Source organism: Haemaphysalis longicornis, unplaced genomic scaffold (assembly GCF_048455015.1).
Source record: "Haemaphysalis longicornis isolate Haplotype H1 unplaced genomic scaffold, Haemaphysalis longicornis Haplotype H1 scaffold_11, whole genome shotgun sequence".
In the NCBI taxonomy this organism is placed as follows: domain Eukaryota; kingdom Metazoa; phylum Arthropoda; class Arachnida; order Ixodida; family Ixodidae; genus Haemaphysalis; species Haemaphysalis longicornis.
The window spans coordinates 75502141-75509754 of NW_027526214.1; the positions used below are offsets into that span (position 1 = coordinate 75502141).

The following is a 7614-nucleotide window of genomic DNA, read 5'->3' on the forward strand; positions in this document are numbered from 1 at the left end:
AAAGCCTAGCGAGGGTCTCGGTTCTGGCAGCCTTGATGCCTAGGTAGCATAAGAGGGCTTCCCGCCAGTTACCCACTTATGACAGGCTCTGTAGACGTTAGAGTCACGCCCCGGGGTTGAAAAGAAGGTCCCCTTCTCCCCGTGTAGTCAGAGTGGCGCTGGCTACCACCCTCAAGCGTCAGATACACTTCTAGTAAATATAAATTGCCCAGAGAGTGAAGAACACAGTCGCCCAGATAGCCGAATTGGTAAGGCATTCGACATGTAATCGAAAGGCGTGGGTTCGGTCCCCACTCTGGGCGCGTGTTTTTCTTTCTTTCTTCTGTACATTAAAAAAAATGTTTACTTCATTAACCGTAGTTAAAAAGAAAAGAGCCTAACCACACTCCCTATTCCTCCTTTGGCGTTGTAGACTGCTGACCTAGCTCTCTGTATTTCTAGAACGAGCCCCTCATTTCCTTTCTATATTATTCTACGAAAGCCTAGCGAGGGTCTCGGAACTGGCAGCCTTGATGCCTAGGTAGCATAAGAGGGCTTCCCGCCAGTTACCCGCTAATGACAGGCTGTAGACGTTCGAGTCACGCCCCGGGGGTTGAAAAGAAGGTCCCCTTCTCCCCGTGTAGTCACAGTGGCGCTGGCTACCACCCTCAAGCATTAGATACTCTTCAAGTAAATATAAATAGCCCAGAAAGTGAAGGAGAACACAGTCGCCCAGATAGCCGAATTGGTAAGGCATTCGACATGTAATCGAAAGGCGTGGGCTCGGTCCCCACTCTGGGCACGTGTTTTTCTTTCTTTCTTCTGTACATGAAAAAAAAATGTTTACTTCATTAACCGTAGTGAAAAAGAAACGAGCCTAACCACACCCCCTATGCCTCCTTTGGCGCTGTAGACTGCTGACCAGCTTTCTGTATTTCCACAACGAGCCCCTCATTTCGTTACTATATTATTCTGCGAAAGCCTAGCGAGGGTCTCGGTTCTGGCAGCCTTGATGCCTAGGTAGCATAAGATTGCTTCCCGCCAGTTACCCGCTCATGACAGGCTGTAGACGTTCGAGTCACGCCCCGGGGGTTGAAAAGAAGGTTCCCTTCTCCCCGTGTAGTAAGAGTGGCGCTGGCTACCACCCTCAAGCATCAGATACACTTCTAGTAAATATAAATTGCCCAGAAAGTGAAGAACACAGTCGCCCAGATAGCCGAATTGGTAAGGCATTCGACATGTAATCGAAACGCGTGGGTTCGGTCCCCACTCTGGGCGCGTGTTTTTCTTTCTTTCTTTCTTCTGTACATTAAAAAAATGTTTACTTCATTAACCGTAGGGAAAAAGAAAAGAGCCTAACCACACCCCCTATGCCTCCTTTGGCGTTGTAGAGGGCTGACCTAGCTTTCTGTATTTCCACAACGAGACCCTCATTTCGTTAGTATATTATTCTGCGAAAGCCTAGCGAGGGTCTCAGTTTTGGCAGCCTTGATGCCTTGGTAGCATAAGAGACCTTCCCGCCAGTTACCCGCTCATGACAGGCTGTAGACGTTCGAGTCACGCCACGGGGGTTGAAAAGAAGGTCCCCTTCTCCCCGTGTAGTCAGAGTGGCGCTGGCTACCACCCTCAAGCATCAGATACTCTTCAAGTAAATATAAATAGCCCAGAAAGTGAAGGAGAACACAGTCGCCCAGATAGCCGAATTGGTAAGGCATTCGACATGTAATCGAAAGGCGTGGGCTCGGTCCCCACTCTGGGCACGTGTTTTTCTTTCTTTCTTTCTTCTGTACATGAAAAAAAAATGTTTACTTCATTAACCGTAGTGAAAAAGAAAAGCACTTAACCACACCCCCTATGCCTCCTTTGGCGTTGTAGACTGCTGACCTAGCTTTCTGTATTTCCACAACGAGCCCCTCATTTCTTTACTATATTATTCTGCAAAAGCCTAGCGAGGGTCTCGGTTCTGGCAGCCTTGATGCCTAGGTAGCATAAGAGGGCTTCCCGCCAGTTACCCGCTTATGACAGGCTCTGTACACGTTCGTGTCACGCCCCGGGGTTGAAAAGAAGGTCCCCTTCTCCCCGTGTAGTCAGAGTGGCGCTGGCTACCACCCTCAAGCGTCAGATACACTTCTAGTAAATATAAATAGCCCAGAAAGTGAAGGAGAACACAGTCGCCCAGATAGCCGAATATGTAAGGCATTCGACATGTAATCGAAAGGCGTGGGTTCGGTCCCCACTCTGGGCGCGTGTTTTTCTTTCTTTCTTCTGTACATTAAAGAAATGTTTATTTCATTAACCGTAGTGAAAAAGAAAAGAGCCTAACCACACCCCCTATGCCTGCTTTGGCGCTGTAGACTGCTGACCTAGCTTTCTGTATTTCCACAACGAGCCCCCCATTTCGTTACTATATTATTCTGCGAAAGCCTAGCGAGGGTCTCGGTTCTGGCAGCCTTGATGCCTAGGTAGCATAAGAGGGCTTCCCGCCAGTTACCCGCTCATGACAGGCTGTAGACGTTCGAGTCACGCCCCGGGGGTTGAAAAGAAGGTTCCCTTCTCCCCGTGTAGTAAGAGTGGCGCTGGCAACCACCCTCAAGCGTCAGATACACTTCTAGTAAATATAAATAGCCCAGAAAGTGAAGGAGAACACAGTCGCCCAGATAGCCGAATTGGTAAGGCATTCGACATATAATCGAAAGGCGTGGGTTCGGCCCCACTCTGGGCGCGTGTTTTTCTTTCTTTCTTTCTTCTGTACATAAAAAAAATGTTTACTTCATTAACCGTAGGGAAAAAGAAAAGAGCCTAACCACACCCCCTATGCCTCCTTTGGCGTTGTAGACTGCTGACCTAGCTTTCTGTATTTCCACAACGAGCCTCTCATTTCGTTACTATATTATTCTGCGAAAGCCTAGCGAGGGTCTTGGTTCAGGGAGCCTTGATGCCTAGGTAGCATAAGAGGGCTTCCCGCCAGTTACCCGCTCATGACAGGCTGTAGACGTTCGAGTCACGCCCCGGGGGTTGAAAAGAAGGTCCCCTTATCCCCGTGTAGTCAGAGTGGTGCTGGCTACCACCCTCAAGCGTCAGATACACTTCTAGTAATTATAAATAGCCCAGAAAGTGAAGGAGAACACACTCGCCCAGATAGCCGAATTGGTAAGACATTCGACATGTAATCGAAAGGCGTGGATCGGTCCCCACTCTGGGCGCGTGCTTTTCTTTCTTTCTTTCTTCTGTACATTAAAAAAATGTTTACTTCATTAACCATAGTGAAAAAGAAAAGCGCTTAACCACACCCCCTATGCCTCCTTTGGCGTTGTAGACTGCTGAACTAGCTTTCTGTATTTCCACAACGAGCCCCTCATTTCTTTACTATATTATTCTGCAAAAGCCTAGCGAGGGTCTCGGTTCTGGCAGCCTTGATGCCTAGGTAGCATAAGAGGGCTTCCCGCCAGTTACCCGCTTATGACAGGCTCTGCAGACGTTCGAGTCACGCCCCGGGGTTGAAAAGAAGGTCCCCTTCTCCCCGTGTAGTCAGAGTGGCGCTGGCTACCACCCTCAAGCGTCAGATACACTTCTAGTAAATATAAATAGCCCAGAAAGTGAAGGAGAACACAGTCGCCCAGATAGCCCAATTGGTAAGGCATTCGACATGTAATCGAAAGGCGTGGGTTCGGTCCCCACTCTGGGCGCATGTTTTTCTTTCTTTCTTTCTTCTGTACATTAAAAAAAATGTTTACTTCATTAACCGTAGTGAAAAAGAAAAGAGCCTAACCACACCCCCTATTCCTCCTTTGGCGTTGTAGACTACTGACCTAGCTTTCTGTATTTCTACAACGAGCCCCTCATTTCCTTTCTATATTATTCTGCGAAAGCCTAGCGAGGGTCTCGGTTCTGGCAGCCTTGATGCCTAGGTAGCATAAGAGGGCTTCCCGCCAGTACCCGCTAATGACAGGCTGTAGACGTTCGAGTCACGCCCCGGGGGTTGAAAAGAAGGTCCCCTTCTCCCCGTGTAGTCAGAGTGGCGCTGGCTACCACCCTCAAGCGTCAGATACTCTTGAAGTAAATATAAATAGCCCAGAAAGTGAAGGAGAACACAGTCGCCCAGATAGCCGAATTGGTAAGGCATTCGACATGTAATCGAAAGGCGTGGGCTCGGTCCCCACTCTGGGCGCGTATTTTCCTTTCTTTCTTTCTTCTGTACATGAAAAAAAATGTTTACTTCATTACCCGTATTGAAAAAGAAAAGCGCTTAACCACACCCCCTATGCCTCCTTTGGCGTTGTAGACTGCTGACCTAGCTTTCTGTATTTCCACAACGAGCCCCTCATTTCTTTACTATATTATTCTGCAAAAGCCTAGCGAGGGTCTCGGTTCTGGCAGCCTTGATGCCTAGGTAGCATAAGAGGGCTTCCCGCCAGTTACCCGCTCATGACAGGCTGTAGACGTTCGAGTCACGCCACGGGGGTTGAAAAGAAGTTCCCCTTCTCCCCGTGTAGTCAGAGTGGCGTTGGCTACCACCCTCAAGCGTCAGATACGCTTCCAGTAATTATAAATAGCCCAGAAAGTGAAGGAGAACACAGTCGCCCAGATAGCCGAATTGGTAAGGCATTCGACATGTAATCGAAAGGCGTGGGTTCGGTCCCCACTCTGGGCGCGTGTTTTTCTTTCTTTCTTTCTTTCTTCTGTACATTAAAAAAAATGTTTACTTCATTAACCGTAGTTAAAAAGAAAAGAGCCTAACCACACTCCCTATTCCTCCTTTGGCGTTGTAGACTGCTGACCTAGCTTTCTGTATTTCCACAACGAGCCCCTCATTTCGTTACTATATTATTCTGCGAAAGCCTAGCGAGGGTCACGGTTCTGGCAGCCTTGATGCCTAGGTAGCATAAGAGGGCTTCCCGCCAGTTACCCGCTTATGACAGGCTCTGCAGACGTTCGAGTCACGCCCCGGGGTTGAAAAGAAGGTCCCCTTCTCCCCGTGTAGTCAGAGTGGCGCTGGCTACCACCCTCAAGCGTCATATACACTTCTAGTAAATATAAATAGCCCAGAAAGTGAAGGAGAACACAGTCGCCCAGATAGCCCAATTGGTAAGGCATTCGACATGTAATCGAAAGGCGTGGGTTCGGTCCCCACTCTGGGCGCATGTTTTTCTTTCTTTCTTTCTTCTGTACATTAAAAAAAATGTTTACTTCATTAACCGTAGTGAAAAAGAAAAGAGCCTAACCACACCCCCTATTCCTCCTTTGGCGTTGTAGACTACTGACCTAGCTTTCTGTATTTCTACAACGAGCCCCTCATTTCCTTTCTATATTATTCTGCGAAAGCCTAGCGAGGGTCTCGGTTCTGGCAGCCTTGATGCCTAGGTAGCATAAGAGGGCTTCCCGCCAGTTACCCGCTAATGACAGGCTGTAGACGTTCGAGTCACGCCCCGGGGGTTGAAAAGAAGGTCCCCTTCTCCCCGTGTAGTCAGAGTGGCGCTGGCTACCACCCTCAAGCGTCAGATACTCTTCAAGTAAATATAAATAGCCCAGAAAGTGAAGGAGAACACAGTCGCCCAGATAGCCGAATTGGTAAGGCATTCGACATGTAATCGAAAGGCGTGGGCTCGGTCCCCACTCTGGGCGCGTGTTTTTCTTTCTTTCTTTCTTCTGTACATGAAAAAAAATGTTTACGTCATTAACCGTAGTGAAAAAGAAAAGCGCTTAACCACACCCCCTATGCCTCCTTTGGCGTTGTAGACTGCTGACCTAGCTTTCTGTATTTCCACAACGAGCCCCTCATTTCTTTACTATATTATTCTGCAAAAGCCTAGCGAGGGTCTCGGTTCTGGCAGCCTTGATGCCTAGGTAGCATAAGAGGGCTTCCCGCCAGTTACCCGCTTATGACAGGCTCTGTAGACGTTAGAGTCACGCCCCGGGGTTGAAAAGAAGGTCCCCTTCTCCCCGTGTAGTCAGAGTGGCGCTGGCTACCACCCTCAAGCGTCAGATACACTTCTAGTAAATATAAATAGCCCAGAAAGTGAAGGAGAACACAGTCGCCCAGATAGCCGAATTGGTAAGGCATTCGACATGTAATCGAAAGGCGTGGGTTCGGTCCCCACTCTGGGCGCGTGTTTTTCTTTCTTTCTTTCTTCTGTACATTAAAAAAAATGTTTACTTCATTAACCGTAGTGAAAAAGAAAAGAGCCTAACCACACCCTCTATGCCTCCTTTGGCGCTGTAGACTGCTGACCTAGCTTTCTGTATTTCCACAACGAGCCCCTCATTTCGTTACTATATTATTCTGCGAAAGCCTAGCGAGGGTCTCGGTTCTGGCAGCCTTGATGCCTAGGTAGCATAAGAGGGCTTCCCGCCAGTTACCCGCTAATGACAGGCTGTAGACGTTCGAGTCACGCCCCGGGGGTTGAAAAGAAGGTCCCCTTCTCCCCGTGTAGTCACAGTGGCGCTGGCTACCACCCTCAAGCATTAGATACTCTTCAAGTAAATATAAATAGCCCAGAAAGTGAAGGAGAACACAGTCGCCCAGATAGCCGAATTGGTAAGGCATTCGACATGTAATCGAAAGGCGTGGGCTCGGTCCCCACTCTGGGCACGTGTTTTTCTTTCTTTCTTCTGTACATGAAAAAAAAATGTTTACTTCATTAACCGTAGTGAAAAAGAAACGAGCCTAACCACACCCCCTATGCCTCCTTTGGCGCTGTAGACTGCTGACCAGCTTTCTGTATTTCCACAACGAGCCCCTCATTTCGTTACTATATTATTCTGCGAAAGCCTAGCGAGGGTCTCGGTTCTGGCAGCCTTGATGCCTAGGTAGCATAAGATTGCTTCCCGCCAGTTACCCGCTCATGACAGGCTGTAGACGTTCGAGTCACGCCCCGGGGGTTGAAAAGAAGGTTCCCTTCTCCCCGTGTAGTAAGAGTGGCGCTGGCTACCACCCTCAAGCATCAGATACACTTCTAGTAAATATAAATTGCCCAGAAAGTGAAGAACACAGTCGCCCAGATAGCCGAATTGGTAAGGCATTCGACATGTAATCGAAACGCGTGGGTTCGGTCCCCACTCTGGGCGCGTGTTTTTCTTTCTTTCTTTCTTCTGTACATTAAAAAAATGTTTACTTCATTAACCGTAGGGAAAAAGAAAAGAGCCTAACCACACCCCCTATGCCTCCTTTGGCGTTGTAGAGGGCTGACCTAGCTTTCTGTATTTCCACAACGAGACCCTCATTTCGTTAGTATATTATTCTGCGAAAGCCTAGCGAGGGTCTCAGTTTTGGCAGCCTTGATGCCTTGGTAGCATAAGAGAGCTTCCCGCCAGTTACCCGCTCATGACAGGCTGTAGACGTTCGAGTCACGCCACGGGGGTTGAAAAGAAGGTCCCCTTCTCCCCGTGTAGTCAGAGTGGCGTTGGCTACCACCCTCAAGCGTCAGATACGCTTCTAGTAATTATAAATAGCCCAGAAAGTGAAGGAGAACACAGTCGCCCAGATAGCCGAATTGGTAAGATTCGACATGTAATCGAAAGGCGTGGGTTCGGTCCCCACTCTGGGCGCGTGTTTTTCTTTCTTTCTTTCTTCTGTACATTAAAAAAAATGTTTACTTCATTAACCGTAGTTAAAAAGAAAAGAGCCTAACCACACTC

The 7614-nt window shown here is 48.4% G+C and overlaps 1 non-coding gene across 1 annotated transcript; it reads left to right on the plus strand.

Moving 5' to 3' along the window:
- Positions 1–2630: 2630 nt before the first annotated feature.
- Trnai-uau (transfer RNA isoleucine (anticodon UAU)) lies at positions 2631–2701 on the plus strand. The gene has a single exon. It is a non-coding gene; the product is annotated as a tRNA-Ile (tRNA).
- Positions 2702–7614: the final 4913 nt, after the last annotated feature.